The 22127-nt window shown below is 39.9% G+C and overlaps 1 pseudogene; it reads right to left on the minus strand.

Moving 5' to 3' along the window:
• Nucleotides 1–19902: 19902 nt before the first annotated feature.
• Nucleotides 19903–20860, minus strand: LOC126079110 (olfactory receptor 51G1-like; annotated as a pseudogene).
• Nucleotides 20861–22127: the final 1267 nt, after the last annotated feature.

A 22127-nucleotide genomic window follows, 5' to 3' on the forward strand; every position in this document is an offset into this window, starting at 1 on the left:
CTAGAGAAAACTTGAGGGTGTGTGAATGGCTATCTGTAAAATTATTCCTGATGCAAGAATTATAAATCAAAGCTTATCTTCCAGCCAGTCAGTAGTTCTCATTCCCCAGAAGTCTAGGCTTCAACTGCCGTGGGTCCAGGTGGCACAGGAGGCTGAGGTATTTCCTAATCATGACCACATCCCCATTTGTAAGGCAGAGTCCATGAGATGCCATAGAACAAAAGGGCAATGATACAGGTAGAGCTCAGTCTTCTGCAGATGAGAAAATGAGGCCTCAGGAGAGAACACTCAGTGAGCAGAGGTTGCACACTGAGTTAGATCTCCAGACTTCCGGGAACAGTGATCTTCATACTCTTAACTAATAATACCATTAGAATATAAGCTCAAAGAGAGCAGGGGCTTTACTCTGTTTTCCTCTATAAAGCCAGTACCTATCATATGCCCTGGTGTACAGTTGGTGCTAAGATTTTTTTTTCTTTATGAATAAGAGTTAAATTTTACTTAGTACTAATTTATTTTATCTCCTTAAGAAAACTCTGTGAATAAATATTAATAAAACCCAGTGCCGTCAAGTGGATTCCTACTCATAGCGACCCTATAGGACAGAGTAGAACTCCCCATAGAGTTTCCAAGGAGTGTCTGGTGGATTCAAATTGCCGACCCTTTGGTTAGCAGCTGTACCACTTAACTGCTACGCCATCAGGGTTTCCTAAATACTAATAGCATTATACTATAGATGAAGACACAGAGGCTTAGAGAGATTAATTAATTTTTCTAAGATCAGAGAGAAAGTACAGGGTCAAAAAGGGAGTTGAGCTAAGGTCTGAAATTTCTGTAGATTCCAGGCTTTAAACACTATTATGCTGCTTTTCCATAGAGGTGATAATTCACTGTCAAATATCCATAGTTAACATAAAATCAGACTGCAGAAGTTGTGGAATGACATCAAGGACACTGCACAAGAAGAAAGCAAGAGGTCACTGAAAAGACAAAATAGAAAAGACCAAAATGAATGTCATAAGAGACTCTGAAACTTGCTCTTGAATGTCGAGTAGCTAAAGTGAACAGAAGAAATGATGAAGTAAAAGAGCTGAACAGAAGATTTCAAAGGGCAGCTCCAGAAGACAAAGTAAAGTATTATAATGACATGTGCAAAGGCCAGAAGTTAGAAAATCAAAAGAGAAGAACAGGCTCAGCATTTCTCAAGTTGAAAGAACAGAAGAAAAAATCCAAGCCTTGAGTTGCTATACTGAAGGATTCTATGGGCAAAATACTGAATGACACTGGAAGCATCAAAACAAGATGGAAGACTACACAGAGTTACTGTACCAAAAAAAATTGGTCGACATTCAGTTATTTCAGGAGGTAGCATATAATCAAGAACCAATGGTACTGAAGGAAGAAGTCCAAGCTGCACTGAAGACACTGGCAAAAAACAAGGCTCCAGGAATTGATGGGATACCAATTGGGATGTTTCAACAAACGGATGCAGTGCTGAAAGTGCTAACTCATCTATGGCAATAAATTTGGAAGAGAGCTACCTGGCCAACTGACTAGAAGAGGTCGATATTTATGCCTATTCCAATGGCATGTGATTCACTTGAATGGGGAAATGTTGAACAATATCATTAACATCACACACAAGTCAAATTTTGCTGAAGATCATTATAAAGCAGTTGCCGAGGTACGTCGACAGAGAACTGCCAGAAATACAAGCTGGATTTAAAAGAGGACATGGAATGGGGGATATCGTTGCTGATGTCAGATGGATCTTGGCTGAAACCAGAGAATATCAGAAAGATGTTTACCTGTGTTTCATTTACTATGCAAAGGCATTCCACTGTGTGGGTCATAACAAATTATGGATAACACTGTGAACAATGGGAATTCTAGAACACATAATTGTGCTCCTGTGGAAACTGTACATAGATCAAGAGGCAGTTATTCAAACAGAACAATGGAATATTGCACGGTTTAAAGTCAGGAAATTTGTGTGTCAAGGTTATATCCTTTCACCATACTTAGTCTGTATATTGAGCAAATAATCTGAGAAGCTGGACTATATGAAGAAGAACTGGACATCAGGACTGGAGGAAGACTCATTAACAACATGCAGATGGCACAACCTTGCTTGCTGAAAGTGAAGAGGATTTGAAGCACTTACTGTTGAAGTTCAAAGACTACAACCTTCAGTATGAATTACGCCTCAACATAAAAACAAACAAACAAACAAAAAACCCTCTCAACTGGACCACTAGGCAACATCATGATAAACAGAGAAAAGACTGAAGTTGTCAAGAATTTCATTTTGCTTGGATCCACAATCAACACCCATGGAAGCAGTAAACAAGAAATCAAAAGATGCATTGCATTGGCAAAAGCTGCTGTAAAAGACCTATTTAAAGTATTAAAATTCAAAGATGTCATTTTAATGATGAAGGCGCCCCTGACCCAAGCCATGGTGTTTTCAATAACCTCATATGCATGCGAAAGCTGGGCAATGGATAAGGAAGACAAAACAAAAAGAATTGATGCCTTTGAACTATGGTGTTGGCGAAGAATATTGAATATACCACGGACTGCCAAAAGAGTGAACAAATGTGTCTTGCAAGAAGTACAGCTAGAATGCTCCTTAGAAGTGAGGATGGCAAGACTTCTCACATGCTTTGGACATATTATCCGGAGGGATCAATCCTAGAGAAGGACATCATGCTTGGTAAAGTAGATGGTTGGTGAAAAAGAGCAAGACCCTCAAGAGATGAATTGACACAGTGGCTGCAACAATGGGCTCAAGCATAACAAAGATCTTGAGGATGTCTCAGGCCATCCTTTGTACATGTGGTCGCTATGAGTCTGAACCGACTCAACGATGACAAGAATGGCAAAAAATCATGTGCTTAATAGCCCTCAATAAGTACTGACTGTTTAGTTGAATTAATAAATGCTTTAATCTGAAGAAATACTCATAAACACATACATAAACATTTTCTCACTATGAACACAAGTGTTATTAATATTCAGTGCCATTAACTCAGTGTCCCCTTGAAAGTCAGATTGATCCTTGTGCTTTGATCCTCAGCTTCTGCTGTGTTTATGTTCAATGGTGAATTACAAAGAACTGTGATTGGCAGGGAGAGAAGCTTAGAGGCAAACTGCATGGTGGTTAAACAATCTAACTCAAAACCTAAGTAGAAAATACTTTTGACATTAAAATGAAATAGGGTGGGGAAGAAGGAAGACGTATAATACTTGATGAATACCTGTTCTTTGCCAGGCACTGCACCAGGAACATTGTAAGAGTACTAGACCTTAGAAAAACCTTGCAAAATTAGTATAATTACTTCAATTTGAGAATGAAGTCTGAAAAATTTGATAATGTGCCTAAGTCATACAGCTAATCCCTGACAGGTTGTCAGACTTAGATTTCTGGAGCTCCAAAGCTCACTCTGAAAATTTAGAAAAATTTATGTCAACAAATCCAAGCAGCTACTTAAAATAAGACAGCCTGAAATGGGTAGAGGTTTAAATGATAGACAGAAACAACAAAAGTCTCCAGTGGTTCTCACCTTCTTGTTGCTGTCAGCTCAAGACGGATTCTTTAAAATCAGAGCTTGTGCTTCACATTGGAAGGGGTAGGGCAGAAACGGAATGAGAGAGATATAAGGGTGAAAATAGTTTGGAGTAGAGGTCCTGGAAATAAAAGAAAAAATACAATAGTGAAGTCAGGAGATGTCAGCTTGGGAAGGATCACCTTCAGCTTCCAGGAGGGAGAGATCTTAGTAAATTAACAGTTCAGAATGCTTCTCATTTAAAGATTCTCAGTATAGATTCTTAAGTTTTGTAAGAATGTCATTGCTCCTGACCAGCACTAAAACATTGTCTCTGGTAGTGTGGGAGTGAATTTGGTGTATGGTTGAAACTTCACATATGGTCTTTCTGCCACCAGTTGCTCTGCTTGGAAAATATGTCCTGGAGGAACTTTAGCAGGTTTAATGACTACTTCAAATTACATTACTCACACTTTGTGGTCACTCGGGAAAATATCTCTTCAAGTCACAGACAAGTTTTTCTCACAGATGGTCAGATTGGTTCCTCCTCCTCTACCTCTTTGGTTCCTGAGAATAACTCTAGATTATGCTAACCCTGTGCCTTAACATAAGTGGTGGATGCAGAACCTATAGTTATGAACACATCTCCTTGTTGCATCTTGATTTTGCTCATCCTATCCTGCCTTTCTCCATGGACGTCATCAGTATTCCTACTGGAAACATACAGGGACCAACTCTCTGGGCAGGACACCAAGGAAGTAGACAGATGTGAGAAAATTGTTGACTCTTTCTGAGCTAGTGCTGAGACCAGACCAGGGATCCCATGAAATCAGTAAGAGCTGAATGTAGCTGGCACCATCTGCAGCAGATAACTTTCTTGTGCCTAGAAGTCGCTTCTCCCATCCTTTTCTCCAGAGCTCAGGCTCAGCCCTCTGGGACCTCTCCTTAGCTCCATAACCCACCACCAAACACCTGCCCACTGAATTGACTCCTCACCTATCCAGTCTGGGTCCAGACCTTACAAGAGGGAAGAAGGAAGGCAGAAATGAGAGATTTTGGGGAATGGAGAGAGATTGGAGAGTGAATATTTAAATCTTTGCTTTTTATGCCACTGCTTGAGGTCCCCACTGAGACCCTTTCAAGAGCTTTTGATCAATCTCCTAGCAGGATTGACTCCCCGGACCTCATTAATCTCACACCCTGGGGACGGGGGGAGAGAAGGAAGTAGTCTTGTGAGATACGTGGATGTCATGCACTTGTAGTGTCTGCTAAAGGATATGGTGAAAGTTTTGGACAACCTTTATAACTTCAAGAAAGCAAAGCATATGTTGTTGATATTGTTTTATGTATGATGTATTGTATTGATACAGCTTATGCACATTGAGTGAGTGACAGTGTGTACGCTTGGTGTGTATAACCATAAGTGATACCAAAGAAAGAGCCTTTTAATTGAATGCTCTTCCCATCACCAAGGGGGAAGAAAGATATCAAGTCAAGTCCAGTTCTTGGAAATATTGTGAAGGCGTTAATGCTTTTTCCTGGTGCCCCATGTAGCCCTACATGCACCTGATCCCAACCTAGATTCAGGGACTCTACCTCTTCTTCTCGTCTCTGATCCACTCAGAAATCAGCCTTTTGTTCCTAGACATAAACGAGCTAATTGGAGGTAAATGTAGAAGATATTTTAAAGAGGGGTGGGGCAAGGTCATTTCAGTGTTTCTATTCCCAGCTAATTAGCATACAGCTTGTTGGAGCTGTTTCAAGAATATAAAGTCATACATATTAAGGAATGCCTTAACCAACCAGTAATAAAAAACTTATTCCAATTCATTGGCCTGGCTGGTCTCTGAAATACAGTGGGCATTGTGTGGCCACATCCCATTAATCTTTGGTGGAGAATATTGTGTACTCATTTATTAGATACATGATATTGGGTATAGCAGTTCACCTCATTGAACCTCTTGTCTAACAGGGCTATCTTAGAATTGCTGAGGAAATTGACACTTTTATGAAAATAAGGTCATACCAAACAAAATTTTTTTGCAAAAGTTAAAATTTTAACAAAATGACTATATTCAATTCTGTACTACACAAACATTATGGTCACTTTCATAGGAGTGTTATAAAGACACCTTTCAACTAACATTCCAAAGTTTCTATAATGCATACGTTTTCTCTCCTACTTGAGTGTCAGGAGACCCCTTCTCCACAAATAACTACAGGCAATACTTGGACAAGATGCTAGGTTATAGTTTTCTATTAATGAAAGAGCATAATTTTGATGTAAGTCATCAGTATGTGGCAGTCATCTAACATCCAGCTGGAGAACACCTTCCTGTCAGAAAGTTTTATAGCTGACAAAAACTTACTTTAAAATTTTGATGCTGTAGTCTTAATTTCCCAGAAACAGTCAAATTGAATAGTGCATGTAGAGCCCTTTGACACAGTTTGTAGTACATGCTCAGGTGTTATTATTACTCTTATTACCTGACTATTTATTTCCCAAATAATCATTGAGAAATCTGCAGGTGGGGAAGGGGTAGATACAGCATGTTGGATTTCTTTTGGAAGTTAAAATGTAGAAATGTTAAAGAATGTCCCAAATCCCCCAAAGAGTCTTGTGTCTTTTTTTTTTTTTTTTTTGACAGAATGTCAAGGACACATCCAGGCATTGATGCAAGATGTTAATTTTTACAGACTTTTGACTGAAAGTAAGTTTCCCTCAGCCTGCCTTCTGAGGTGGATTTTTGTAGGAATTATTCAAGAAATGCTTGTCTAAGGACGGTGAAAAGACTCAGGTTCTGAAAGAACATCTTAAATTTGCTGAGGTGTAGGGGAGGTTTTTTTTTTTTTTTTGTAGGGGAGGATTCTTCTGTGGCCAAGAGAGTAGTGAGTTCACAAGGTAAATAGCATTCATTTGACAAGTCACACTTTCTAGGTGCTTAAGGTACTATATCAAAATGTGTGATGGAGCTGATAAAACAAAGAACTTGCTTTAGGTTATGAGTTAATTAGGTTCTAACCAGAAGATAGAAATCACACCATTATTTTAACAACAAGAACATAAAGTTTTATTGTACTTTAGATGAAGGTTTACAGAACAAACTAGTTTCTCTTCAAACAGTTAGTACACATATTGTTCTATGACATTGGTTAACAACCCCACGACATGTCAACACTTTTCGTTCTCAACCCTGGGTTCCCTATTACCAGGTTTCCTATTCCCTCTTGCCTTCCAGTCCCTGCCCCAGGGCTAGTGCACCCCTTTAGTCTTGTTTTGTTGCATGGGTCGATTCAAACTTTGGCTGAAGGGTGAACCTCAGGAGTGGCCTCATTACTGACCTGAAAGAGTGTCTGGGGTCAATACTCTCAGGGTTTCTCCAGACTGTCAGGCCAGCAAGTCTAGTCTTTCCTTTTGAGTTAGGATTTTGTTCTACGTTTTTCCCCGTCTCTGTCTGGGACCCTCTATTGTGATCCCTATCAGAGCAGTCAGTAGTGGTAGCCAGGCACCATCTGGTTGTACTGGACTCAGTCTGATGGAGGCTCTGGTAGATGTGGTTCATTGGTCCTTTGAACTAATCTTTCTCTTGTATTTTTAGTTGTATTTATTCTTCCTTGCTCCTGAAGGGGTGAGACCAGTGAAGTATCCTAGATGACCGCTCACAGGCTTTTAAGACCCCAGACGCTACTCACCAAAGTAGAGTGTAGAACATTTTCTTTATAAACTGTTATGCTAATTGAGCTAGTTGTTCCCCAAGACCATGATCCCCACAGCCCTCAGCCCAGCAATTTGGTCCCTTGGGAAGTTTGTATATGTCTATGGAACTATCATGACCTTGCCTTGTACAAGTTCTGCTGGCTTCCCTAGTATTGTGTACTGTCTGACCCTTCACCAAAGTTTCCACTTACCTATTGTCTATTAAGTGTTTTTCCGTCCCCACCCCTTCCCTCCCTCATAACCATCAAAGATTGTTTCTTTTCGTATATAAACCTTTTCATGAGTTTTTACAGTAGTAGTCTCATACAATATTTGTCCTTTTGTGATTGACTTATTTTACTCAGAATAATGCCCTCCAGATTCATCCGTGTTACAAGATGTTTCACAGATTGATCTTTGTTCTTTATCGTTGCATAATACTCCATTGTGTATGTACCAGAGTTTGTTTATCCATTCATCTGTTGATGGGCATCTAGGTTGTTTCCATCTTTTTTCTATTGTGAACAATGCTGCAATGAACATGGGTGTGCATATGTCTGTTCATGTGATGACTCTTCTTTCTCTAGGATATATTCTTAGGAGTGGGGTTGCTGGATCGTATGGTATTTCTATTTCTAGCTTTCTAAGGATGTGCCATATTGTTTTCCAAAATGGATGTATCATTTTGCATTCCCACCAGCAGTGCATAGGGTTCTGATCTCCCTGCAGCCTCTGCGACATTTGTTATTTCTTGTTTTATTGAATCATGCCAGTAATGCTGGAGTGAGATGGTATCGCATCATGGCTTTGATATAACAAAAAAATTTAATGTAGCATCTTATTAAAATGATACTGAAGTCAGCAACCATATATTCAGTAGGAATCTAGTAGCCTATATATATATATATATATATATATATAAAACCCACCACTGCTGTCGAGTCGATATATATATCTTCAGCAACTTAACAACAGAAAGACAAATAATCCAATCACAAATTGTGAAAAGGACTTGAATAGACATTTTACTAAAGATAACATTCAAATGGCCACCAAACACATAAAAAGATGCTCAGTGTCATTAGCCATCACGGAGATAGAAATCAAAACCACAAGATATCATTTCATTCGGCACTCCTTGGAAACTCTGTGGAGGCAGTTCTACTCTGTCCTATAGGGTTACTATTAGTTGGAATCTACTTGATTGGTTTGATTGATGAGTATTTTTTTTTTTTTTTTTAGGATGGCTAAGATAAAAAAAGAAAATAACAAATGTTGGTGAGGGTATGGGGAATTGGAACACTTATCCATTTCTGGTGGGAATGTGAAATGGTACAAACATTGTGGAAAACAGTGTGATGATTTCTCAAAAAAACTAAAAATAGAACTACCACATGACCTAGCAATTCTATGCCTAGGTATATACCCAAAAGACTTGACATCAGAGACTCAAACAGAGACTTGTACACCAATGTTCATTGCAGCACTATTCACAATAGCCAAAAGGTAGACACAACCTAAATGACTATCAACAGATGAATGAATAACAAAATGTGGTACATACATACAGTGGAATACTGCTCAGCTAGTAGGAGAGATGAAGTCTTGATACATGCTACAATATGGATGGAGCTTTAAGACATTGTATAGAGTGAAATAAGCCAGTCACAAAAGGGCAAATATTGTATGACCTCACTTACATAAAAAGAGAAGAAAAGGCAAATATATAGAGAACAAAGTTTGTTAGAGCTTACCAGAGATGGGAGGGAGGGGGAAAAGGGGTTATCGATGATAGAAAAATCACTTTGGTCAAGGGTAGGGTTGCAAAGCTGATTATTGTAATTACTGTCAATAAGTTGTACACTTGTAAAAAGGTGACTTGGCAAAAGTTGTGTGATACATATATTTACAACAATGACAAAAAAAAAAGAGGAGATGCTGAGGCATTTTATGTACAATCAACCACCTCATGGATCTCGGCTCCATGGTTTGAAGTTTTAGAGTCATGGTTTCATGGGACATCCAAGTTAATTTGCCTGATAATGTTTTTTTTTTTTTAATAACTTTTATTAAACTTCAAGAGAACGCTTACAAATCCAATCAGTCTGTCACATATAAGTTTACATACATCTCACTCCCTACTCCCACTTACTCTCCCCCTCTTGAGTCAGCCCTTTCAGTCTCTCCTTTCTTGACAATTTTGCCTGCTTCCCTCTCTCTCTATCCTCCCATCCCCCCTCCAGACAAGAGTTGCCAACACAATCTCAAGTGTCCACCTGATATAATTAGCTCACTCTTCATCAGCATCTCTCTCCCACCCACTGACCAGTCCCTTTCATGTCTGATGAGTTGTCTTCGGGGATGGTTCCTGTCCTGTGTCAACAGAAGGTTTGGGGAGCATGGCTGCCGGGATTCCTCTAGTCTCAGTCAGACCATTAAGTTTGGTCTTTTTATGAGAATTTGGGATCTGTATCCCACTGATCTCCTGCTCCCTCAGGGGTCCTCTGCTGTGCTCCCTGTCAGGGCAGTCATCGATTGTGGCCGGGCACCAACTAGTTCTTCTGGTCTCAGGATGATGTAGGTCTCTGGTTCATGTGGCCCTTTCTGTCTCTTGGGCTCTTAGTTGTCGTGTGACCTTGGTGTTCTTCATTTTCCTTTGCTCCAGGTGGGTTGAGATCAATTGCTGCATCTTAGATGGCCGCTTGTTAGCATTTAAGACCCCAGACACCACATTTCAAAGTGGGATGCTGAATGATTTCATAATAGAATTATTTTGCCAATTGACTTAGAAGTCCCCGCAAACCATGTTCCCCAGACCCCCGCGCTTGCTCCGCTGACCTTTGAAGCATTCATTTTATCCCGGAAACTTCTTTGCTTTTGGTCCAGTCCAATTGAGCTGACCTTCCATGTATTGAGTGTTGTCTTTCCCTTCACCTAAAGCAGTTCTTATCTACTGATTAATCAATAAAAAACCCTCTCCCACCCTCCCTCCCTCCCCCCCTCGTAACCACAAAAGTATGTGTTCTTCTCAGGTTTACTATTTCTCAAGATCTTATAATAGTGGTCTTATACAATATTTGTCCTTTTGCCTCTGACTCATTTCGCTCAGCATAATGCCTTCCAGGTTCCTCCATGTTATGAAATGTTTCACAGATTCGTCACTGTTCTTTATCGATGCGTAGTATTCCATTGTGTGAATATACCACAATTTATTTACTCATTCATCCGTTGATGGACACCTTGGTTGCTTCCAACTTTTTGCTATTGTAAACAGAGCTGCAATAAACATGGGTGTGCATATATCTGTTTGTATGAAGGCTCTTGTATCTCTAGGGTATATTCCTAGGAGTGGGATTTCTGGGTTGTATGGTACTTCTATTTCTAACTGTTTAAGATAACGCCAGATAGATTTCCAAAGTGGTTGTACCATTTTACATTCCCACCAGCAGTGTATGAGAGTTCCAATCTCTCCGCAGCCTCTCCAACGTTTATTCTTTTGTGTTTTTTGGATTAATGCCAGCCTTGCTGGTGTGAGATGGAATCTCATCGTAGTTTTAATTTGCATTTCTCTAATGGCTAATGATCGAGAGCATTTTCTCATGTATCTGTTGGCTGCCTGAATATCTTCTTTAGTGAACTGTGTGTTCATATCCTTTGCCCACTTCTTGATTGGGTTGTTTGTCTTTTTGTGGTTGAGTTTTGACAGAATCATGTAGATTTTAGAGATCAGGCGCTGGTCGGAGATGTCATAGCTGAAAATTCTTTCCCAATCTGTAGGTGGTCTTTTTACTCTTTTGGTGAAGTCTTTAGATGAGCATAGGTGTTTGATTTTTAGGAGCTCCCAGTTATCGGGTTTCTCTTCATCATTTTTGGTAATGTTTTGTATTCTGTTTACACCTTGTATTAGGGCTCCTAGGGTTGTCCCAATTTTTTCTTCCATGATCTTTATCGTTTTAGTCTTTATGTTTAGGTCTTTGATCCACTTGGAGTTAGTTTTTGTGCATGGTGTGAGGTATGGGTCCTGTTTCATTCTTTTGCAAATGGATATCCAGTTATGCCAGCACCATTTGTTAAAAAGGCTATCTTTTCCCAAGTTAATTGACACTGGTCCTTTGTCAAATATCAGCTGCTTATATGTGGATGGATCTATGTCTGGGTTCTCAATTCTGTTCCATTGGTCTATGTGTCTGTTGTTGTACCAATACCAGGCTGTTTTGACTACTGTGGCTGTATAATAGGTTCTAAAGTCAGGTAAGGTGAGGCCTCCCACTTTCTTCTTCTTTTTCAGTAGTGCTTTGCTTATCCGGGGCTTCTTTCCCTTCCATATGAAATTGGTGATTTGTTTCTCTATTCCCTTGAAATATGACATTGGAATTTGGATCAGAAGTGCGTTAAATGTATAGATGGCTTTTGGTAGAATAGACATTTTTACTATGTTAAGTCTTCCTATCCATGAGCAAGGTATGTTTTTCCACTTAAGTATGTCCTTTTGAATTTCTTGTAGTAGAGCTTTGTAGTTTTCTTTGTATAGGTCTTTTACATCCTTGGTAAGATTTATTCCTAAGTATCTTATCTTCTTGGGGGCTACTGTGAATGGTATTGATTTGGTTATTTCCTCTTCGGTGTTCTTTTTGTTGATGTAGAGGAATCCAAGTGATTTTTGTATGTTTATTTTATAACCTGAGACTCTGCCAAACTCTTCTTTTAGTTTCAGTAGTTCTCTGGAGGATTCCTTAGGGTTTTCTGTGTATATAATCATGTCATCTGCAAATAGTGATAACTTTACTTCTTCCTTGCCAATCTGGATACCTTTTATTTCTTTGTCTAGCCTAATTGCCCTGGCTAAGACTTCCAACACGATGTTGAATAAGAGCGGAGATAAAGGGCATCCTTGTCTGGTTCCCGTTCTCAAGGGAAATGCTTTCAGGTTCTCTCCATTTAGAGTGATATTGGCTGTTGGCTTTGCATAGATGCCCTTTATTATGTTGAGGAATTTTCCTTCAATTCCTATTTTGGTAAGAGTTTTTATCATGAATGGGTGTTGGACTTTGTCAAATGCCTTTTCTGCATCAATTGATAAGATCATGTGGTTTTTGTCTTTTGTTTTATTTATGTGATGGATTACATTAATGGTTTTCCTGATATTAAACCAGCCTTGCATACCTGGTATAAATCCCACTTGATCAGGGTGAATTATTTTTTTGATGTGTTGTTGGATTCTATTGGCTAGAATTTTGTTGAGGATTTTTGCATCAATGTTCATGAGGGATATAGGTCTATAATTTTCTTTTTTTGTAATGTCTTTACCTGGTTTTGGTATCAGGGAGATGGTGGCTTCATAGAATGAGTTGGGTAGTATTCCGTCATTTTCTATGCTTTGGAATACCTTTAGTAGTAGTGGTGTTAACTCTTCTCTGAAAGTTTGGTAGAACTCTGCAGTGAAGCCGTCCAGGCCAGGGCTTTTATTTGTTGGGAGTTTTTTGATTACCGTTTCAATCTCTTTTTTTGTTATGGGTCTATTTAGTTGTTCTACTTCTGAATGTGTTAGTTTAGGTAGGTAGTGTTTTTCCAGGAATTCATCCATTTCTTCTAGGTTTTCAAATTTGTTAGAGTACAATTTTTCATAATAATCTGAAATGATTCTTTTAATTTCATTTGGTTCTGTTGTGATGTGGTCCTTCTCATTTCTTATTTGGGTTATTTGTTTCCTTTCCTGTATTTCTTTAGTCAGTCTAGCCAATGGCTTATCAATTTTGTTAATTTTTTCAAAGAACCAGCTTTTGGCTTTGTTAATTCTTTCTATTGTTTTTCTGTTCTCTAATTCATTTAGTTCAGCTCTAATTTTTATTATTTGTTTTCTTCTGGTGCCTGATGGATTCTTTTGTTGCTCACTTTCTATTTGTTCAAGTTGTAGGGACAGTTCTCTGATTTTGGCTCTTTCTTCTTTTTGTATGTGTGCATTTATTGATATAAATTGGCCTCTGAGCACTGCTTTTGCTGTGTCCCAGAGGTTTTGATAGGAAGTATTTTCATTCTCGTTGCTTTCTATGAATTTCCTTATTCCCTCCTTGATGTCTTCTATAACCCAGTCTTTTTTCAGGAGGGTATTGTTCATTTTCCAAGTATTTGATTTCTTTTCCCTAGTTTTTCTGTTATTGATTTCTAGTTTTATTGCCTTGTGGTCTGAGAAGATGCTTTGTAATATTCCGATGTTTTGGACTCTGCAAAGGTTTGTTTTATGACCTAATATGTGGTCTATTCTAGAGAATGTTCCATGTGCGCTAGAAAAAAAAGTATATTTTGCAGCAGTTGGGTGGAGAGTTCTGTATAAGTCAATGAGGTCAAGTTGGTTGATTGTTGTAATTAGATCTTCCGTGTCTCTGTTGAGCTTCTTACTGGATGTCCTGTCCTTCTCTGAAAGTGGTGTGTTGAAGTCTCCTACTATAATTGTGGAGGTATCTATCTCGCTTTTCAATTTGGTTAAAATTTGATTTATGTATCTTGCAGCCTTGTCATTGGGTGCGTAAATATTTAATATGGTTATGTCTTCCTGATCAATTGTCCCTTTTATCATTAGGTAGTGTCCTTCTTTATCCTTTGTGGTGGATTTAAGTCTAAAGTCTATTTTGTCAGAAATTAATATTGCTACTCCTCTTCTTTTTTGCTTATTGTTTGCTCGATATACTTTTTTCCATCCTTTGAGTTTTAGTTTGTTTGTGTCTCTAAGTCTAAGGTGTGTCTCTTGTAGGCAGCATATAGATGGATCGTGTTTCTTTATCCAGTCTGTGACTCTCTGTCTCTTTATTGGTGCATTTAGTCCATTTACATTCAGGGTAATTATAGATAAATAAGTTTTTAGTGCTGTCATTTTGATGTCTTTTTATGTGTGTTGTTGAGAATTTCATTTTTCCACATACTTTTTTGTGCTGAGGCGTTTTTCTTAGTAAATTGTGAGATCCTCATTTTCATAGTGCTTGACTTTATGTTAGTTGAGTCATTACATTTTTCTTGGTTTTTATCTTGAGTTATAGAGTTGTTATACCTTTTTGTGGTTACCTTATTATTTACCCCTATTTTTCTAAGTAAAAACCTAACTTGTATTGTTCTATATCGCCTTGTATCACTCTCCATATGGCAGTTCAATGCCTCCTGTATTTAGTCCCTCTTTTTGATTATTGTGATCTTTTACCTATTGACTTCCATGATTCCCTGTTATGTGTATTTTTATTTATTTATTTTTAATTAATCTTAATTTGTTTGTTTTTGTGATTTCCCTATTTGAGTTGATATCAGGACGTTCTGTTTTGTGACCTTGTGTTGTGCTGATATCTGATATTATTGGTTCTCTGACCAAAGAATATCCTTTAGTATTTCTTGTAGCTTTGGTTTGGTTTTTGCAAATTCTCTAAACTTGTGTTTGTCTGTAAATATCTTAATTTCGCCTTCATATTTCAGAGAGAGTTTTGCTGGTACATGATCCTTGGCTGGCAGTTTTTCTCCTTCAGTGCTCTGTATATGTCGTCCCATTCCCTTCTTGCCTGCATGGTTTCTGCTGAGTAGTCAGAACATATTCTTATTGATTCCCCCTTGAAGGAAACCTTTCTTTTCTCCCTGGCTGCTTTTAAAATTTTCTGTTTATCTTTGGTTTTGGTGAGTTTGATGATAATATGTCTTGGTGTTTTTCTTTTTGGATCAATCTTAAATGGGGTTCGATGAGCATCTTGGATAGCTATCCTTTCGTCTTTCATGATGTCAGGGAAGTTTTCTGTCAGGAGTTCTTCAACTATTTTCTCTGTGTTTTCTGTCCCCCCTCCCTGTTCTGGGACTCCAATCACCTGCAGGTTATCCTTCTTGATAGAGTCCCACATGATTCTTAGGGTTTCTTCATTTTTTTTAATTCTTTTATCTGATTTTTTTCAGCTATGTTGGTGTTGATTCCCTGGTCCTCCAGATGTCCCAGTCTGCATTCTAATTGCTCGAGTCTGCTCCTCTTACTTCCTAGTGCGTTGTCTAATTCTGTTATTTTATTGTTAATCTTTTGGATTTCTACATGTTGTCTCTCTATGGATTCTTGCAACTTATTAATTTTTCCACTATGTTCTTGAATAATCTTTTTGAGTTCTTCAACAGTTTTACCAGTGTGTTCCTTGGCTTTTTCTGCAGTTATCCTAATTTCATTTGTGATATCATTAAGCATTCTGTAAATTAGTTTTGTATATTCTGTATCTGATAATTCCAAGATTGTATCTTCATTTGGGAAAGGTTTTGATTCTTTTGTTTGGGGGGTTGGAGAAGCTGTCATGGTCTGCTTCTTTAAGTGGTTTGATATGGATTGTTGTCTCCGAGCCATCACTGGGAAACTAGTTTTTCCAGAAAATCCGCTAAAAAAAAAATGCAGTCAGATCCCTATCAGAGTTCTCCCTCTGGCTCAGGCTATTCAGATGTTAATGAAGCCGCCTGGGGAGGGTGGGGGAGGAAACAGAGAGATAGGAGAGTAGCACCTCAGAATATAGCCAGAGTTGCTTGTCTTGCTTGGAATGACTATTATATCTGAGATTCCTGCGGGCGCGTCGCCTATGTGTGCTGGCTGTGTGGAGATTGCCCCCAGGGGGTCTGGCCCGCTGGAGTCACGGTCAGATCCTCCGCTTCCAGCCCCATGCCCAGCGTCAAGGCTCCCCTACTGGGACGGTGCACTCTCGACTCCAAAATCAGTCGTTGCCTCCCGGGGACTTCTCGTCCCTCCAGCCGCGTGGCCATGCCGCCCCGAGAACCAGTTGAGCCTCCTCCCGGGGTTAGTTCAGATGGGTGGAGCAGGTTCCCGTGCTTGTGCCGTGACCGAGTGTCCCGACTGGGACGCTGTTCTCCCCGCTCCAATACCAGTCGCTGCCTCCCGGGGACTTCTCCTACCGGCTGCGTCCCACACTGCCCACGCGACCCGGCTGGTCCCCTTCCCGGGGTTAGTTCAGGGGGGTGGAGCAACTCTCCGTGTTTATGCCGTACCTGGGTCCAGTCCAAATCCCTGCAGGACGGTTCCCCAGCTCGGACGCTGTTCTTTCTGCTCCAAGACCAGTCACTGCCTCCTGGGGACTTCTCCTACCGCCTGCGTCCCACGCCACCCGTGGAACCGGCTGGTCCCCCTCCCGGGGTTAGTTCAGGAGGGTGGAGCAGGTCTCTGTGCTTGTGCCGTACCTGACTGGTACGCTGGCTCCAGGCTCTGGAAACAATCGCTGCTTCCCCGTATTAATTCGTTCTCCATCTCTAAATCTGTGTTTGTTGTTCAGGGTTCGTAGATTGTTATGTATGTGATCGATTCACTTGTTTTTCCGTGTCTTTGTTGTAAGAGGGATCCGAGGTAACATCTGCCTAGTCCGCCATCTTGGCTCCGCCCCCTGATAATGTTTTTAGTGCTTCTATTCTACCTCCTAGTTCCTTGTGTAGTATCTGGGGTCTTAAAAGCTTCCAAGTGATTATCCAAGGCACAATTGCTTTCTATTCACCTGGGGCAATAGAGGAAGAAGGAAAGTCAGTAAACAGGAGGAGGAAATGGGATGCGTGGCTAATTGCCTTCATGAACAACTGCCTCCTTTGCCATAAGACCACAAGAACTGAATGGTGCCTGGTTACCTTTACTGAACATTTTGATCAAAGATTCTACAGAAGAATCCTGATCAAAAGGGGGAGATGCAGAACAGAATTTCAAATCCTCATGGATTCCAGACTTTTTGAAGCCATGGAGGCTGGGTGAATCCCTGAAACTATTGTCCTGAGATAATCTTTAAACCTCAAACCAAAAATATCCTCTGAAATCTTCTTAAAACCAAACAGTGGTTTAGCTTAACTAGGAAAAATGTCTGCTTTGAGCATTATGTTCTATTAAGAGCTATCTATGTGGAATCAAATTGACAACAGGAACTCGAAAGGTTAGACAGGAACCTGCAGGAACAGTGAGTTTATATTATTGGGGGAGGAACAACTCAGAAAAGGAGGGTAAGAACAGTTGCATAACTAGAAAAATGTAATCAGTGTCAGTGAATTGTACATGTAGAAACTGCTGAATTGGTGTATGTTTTGCTGAGAATATTTTCTACAACAACAACAAAAATGATATTGGAGTAACAAGGAATGAACAAAAAAAGGTAAAAAACAAACGAACAAAAAAACCAACAAAACAAATTAAAAAAACTAAAGGATACTCCAGGGCTCTAGGGCTTAGGGAGATTATTTAAGGAAGGAACAAAAATTCAGGGGACAAATCCTCCCCAAGGCTGGGATTCAAACTCATTGGAGAGCATATGGTTGAAGTCCACTGGGTGACAGAGAATTTCACGAAGTTGATCTGCAATTATCAGGCTGATGCTGGGGGTGGGGGGAGAGCCACCTGCTCGGATGACAATGAAATTTGCCAGCATGTTGCCCATATTGATTGCTCTTGACTTTCTGGAAATTCAGCAGGGGCACCAGCTGGACTTACTAGAAAGGTGCTGGGCAGCTGCTTGAGGAAGGAGGGCTGCTGTTGACTCACTGAGAAGTCATCACTGAGGAACTTCATGGAAGCAAGCTGAGAACCCCTGGAAGTTATTACCTGCCCCTGGGAGTGCTGCTGAACTTGAAGTCCAAACCATTCACAGGAGCTGCGACCTGCTGCTGGCCACCCAAAAAAAAAAAAAAAAAAACCAGTGCTGTCGCCAGCCACTACTAAAACGAGCCACACACACTGCAGGAACACAGCTACACAGGCATCCTGGAACCAGGAAGAAACCCCAGCCTCCTTCACTGTACATCCAGTGCCCTCTGCTGAAGGTTTAACATCCTGCAGGCTGACAGAAGAGAAGTACTTAACAAGGCTCATTTCCATTATCAGAGATCAGCAAAAAATGAATTTGGAACTGAAAAGCAATAAACTAATAACTGACATAGGCAGTGTGAATCAAACATTTAAACTTGTTTCCATTAAGTGTGAGAGATGTCCACACATTTTCTTTTATCATAAAATAAGAAAAAAGTATGTTAACAGTGATCTTAATTAATTAGCCTAGTAAGAGAAATTAAAAATACAGTAATAGTCAAAGACATACAGCACGTAATACGAAGAAATGTCTTCCTTCCTAAAACCAGTTGTATCTAATCACAGCATAATTGAGCCTCCATTTTCACAGACTATTTTACAACATAAGCCTGAATTTTATTTAGTATTTAAGGCAAAATGGATGGTAGTAGGTTTGAGTTGAAGTATGCTTTCAGGCCATATTTTAATGAATTTTTATAGCAAGATCTAGAGCAAAGAGAAAAATGTGACAGGGTGTACCATTGTTTTGCAGATCGCAAAATGTCACTGTCTAATTATCATATCACTAAGACTGTCCTTGCTCTGAACCTGGAAAAGGAGTTCTGTTAACCATACACCCCTCTCCCTCTAGGTCTCCTGTCTAACGGTACGGACCTGGTTGCATATCTAGTTTTCTTTCCAAATTACTTATTTGTATGCTGAGGCTATACTCGATTTGCAATGACCTCCTTTGGGTATCTGGAGTCAAGCCAAGGGAACTAGAAAGAGAAGGGACTAGTTGAGCTAAAACTTTCTCTCCTTCCCATGACACCAGATAAAGTCCTAAGGTAGGACATATCTACCTATGTGAATACATAAACTGGCAGAGGTCTCTCCATATGTATCTAGACACATGTGGAGTCTATGGAGATGCACATACACGAACAAGCTAACTGGGACATATCCACCAACACAAGTAAGCAAATCACAGTCAAACACACACACACACACACACATACACACAAAAGCATCAAAACACACTCCCAAAGAACAGTAGTATATGCATGTGTGTTGTTTACATGTGGCTGAACACAAAAATGAGACAAATATCTAGCAAGCAAACATAAAATAACACATGCTTTCCCTCCATCTTTCCACTCCAGCAATGCAGAGAACAAATAAATGAACAAATCATATCCCTTGACTAGTCACTCAGCTGGTGAGTGACCACTCTCAGCTTCTATGTCTTCATTTGAGGATTATCCATGAATATATTTTTTCCTTCCAATTTGATAACTTTCCTCCAACTTCCAGGAAACCTGGTCTTTCACTTTACTTTGTGGATGTGTGTTTAGTGAGCACCTTCATAAAAAAGTCATTCTAATATAGCCCCAAACCAGCATTTCTAGGGGCGTGAGTACGTGTGTGTGGTAATCTGTTGCAAATGAATTTAAAAATGCCATAATTTTAATAAAGTAATACCAAAGGGATTAAAGTAAAAATTTTAAAAAGATAAATCATAGATAAAATTTCACTGCCCAGAGGAATGAAAAATAATATTTATATACAATTTTGGATTTTCTCAAATAACAGTTAATATTTATTCAGAATTTTATATGTCTCAGGCACTGTTAAGAGATTTACATAAATTATCTCACTGAATCTTCACAAAATCCATAAGAGGAAAGCATCATAATTATTCTCATGCACATTCTGCAATTTAGGAAGCAAAAAAACAGGGAGGTAGGTAACATTCCCAAAGTCACACAGCCAGTATATCGCACAAGTAATTACTTTTTTGATAATAATGAGGAGTTAGTTGTTTTTGCTATAGCATAGCTGAAACTAAAATTATAAAGGCTTTAAGACCAAACATGGCACTCTATCTTATGCTAATTTTGCTGAAAACATCGCAGTGTCTTTACAAACTGAAACTTCTTAACAATTTGTAGTCGGATCTGCTTCGTCTTGATGCTGTAGACGATCGGGTTCATGAGAGGTGGTACCAGAAGATACACATAAGACATGAGAAGGTGTACAATGTGGGGCAGATGCTCACCAAAGCAGTGCACAAGAGACAAGCCAGTCATGGGGATATAGAAGAGTAGCACAGCACAGATATGGGAGACACAGTTGTTGAGGGCCTGTAGTCGCTCCTGGTGGGAGGCAGTGCTCAGTACAATGCGTAGGATAGGAGAGGAAGATGAGGATCAAGTCCACACCCACAGTGCAGGTTACAACAAAGAGCCCATAGATATGGTTGATGATGATGCTTGAGCAGGCCAGCTTCATGATCTCCAGGTGTAGACAGTAGGCATGGGTCAGCACATGGGAGTGGCAGTACCGAAAGTGTTTAAGGAGGAATGGCAGGGGGAGGATGAGGAGGGTACTTCTAAACACTGAGCTCAGTCCCATCTTGACAATGCGTGCAGATGTCAGGGTGGTAGAGTAATGCAGAGGGTTGCAGATGGCCACATAGCACTCAATGGACATGGACAAGGGAACTGAAGATTCCAGTAGAGACAAGGTATGAATAAAGAAGAGCTGAGTGAAGCAGGCAGGGATGCCAATCTCTCTTGCATCAAACCAGAAGATGCCCAGGACAGTGGGTAGTGTGGAAAGGCAAAGGCCCAAGTCTGTGAGGGCCAGCATAGCCAAGAAATAGTACATGGGCTCATGGAGGGTAGCATCAGTGTGGATGATGTGGAGGATAGTCAGGTTCCCTATAATAACTGTCAAGTAGGTGGAGCAGAAGGGGATAGAGATCCAGCCATGGAGATCTTCCAGACCTTGGAAGCCCGTCAGGAAGAAAGTAGCTTTTTGGAGGCTGCTATTATAATGTATTGTCATGGCTTATAATCTTGGATTCAACAATTTGCAAAATAGAATGAGATTCCTGGAGAAGGATAGAGCTGAATTCCCACTCACCTAAAAGTCCCAGGACCAATGAACCAGGAAGGTTCTGCAGATGAATTGGCAGATAATTGGGAGATCTAACCTACTAGCCTTTCTCTAGAGGGTCTGGGAAGGGGTTCATTATAAGAGATTGCTGTAGCCTATGGGTATCATGCGGTTTAGCCTTATGGAGGCATGATCATCAGTGGTAACCTCTCAGAGATTTAATGAGGTTGCTTACAATGGTACTTCTTTCATATGTTACTTCCTGATGAATCTTCAATTCAATCACCAAACCATTGAGAATCCGTATTGCAAAAAATTGGTACCATATACTTTTTGCATAATCTTGTACTAAAATCAGATGTATGTGATGCGCCTTCAAATGTGTTCGTAATTTACCTGCGGAGCCCACCACGAAGGGCAGAGCAAGTGTTCAGTAAGCTTTTGCTGAAATCCTTGACCTTGAAGCTTTTGACCAGAGAGATGTTTCTCCTGTCTCTACACAAAAGATTTTGGTGGATGAAGAGGTAAATGGTAGTGTGCAATTCTGAAGCCCGAGGAACATCTGAGAAGAAGTAGGCCTTCAGCAAAGAAGTAATTCTAGAAACGGGGTCTTTGGGTCTTAATTCTGAGAGAGACCAGGAGACATCAGGGCAGCTAAACTGGGGCCAGATGTAGAGGATAGGGATGCAGATAAGGTATGCATCAGGTTTAAAGCCAAAGGAACAAAGAGGAAAAACCTGAAGTGGCCAGGGAAAGTCTTTAATTTGTAGGTTGGAATGAAGAAGCCAAATTTGAAGGCTCTCAGAGTGAACTCTGCCTCTGGGGCTTCTATCGAGATGATACACGGGCATAGGTCTATTCCTATACTACCTCAGATGGAGGTCTTCTTTTTTCTGCCTTTACAACTTTTATTCAATTTCACTTATTGCCAGGCACTCTACCTTGAGTTCTATGCATATTAAGATAGCCTGAGTGGTATGTTATCACATGCATAAAACATTTAAAAATATATTATGTGCCTGTCACCTTTCTAAATGCCTGATGTTTATTACCTTATTCAACTCTCACAGCAATCCTATGACGTATGTTCTGTTCTTATGCTCATATTACAGGTAAAAAAAAAATAACAACTGTGGCATAGATTGGTGACATGATCAGGGTAAGATTACAAAACAAGCAGTGGCTGAGGATGGGATTCAAACCCTGAAAGTGCACT

This window comes from Elephas maximus, chromosome 7, assembly GCF_024166365.1.
Source record: "Elephas maximus indicus isolate mEleMax1 chromosome 7, mEleMax1 primary haplotype, whole genome shotgun sequence".
Classification (NCBI taxonomy): Eukaryota; Metazoa; Chordata; class Mammalia; order Proboscidea; family Elephantidae; genus Elephas; species Elephas maximus.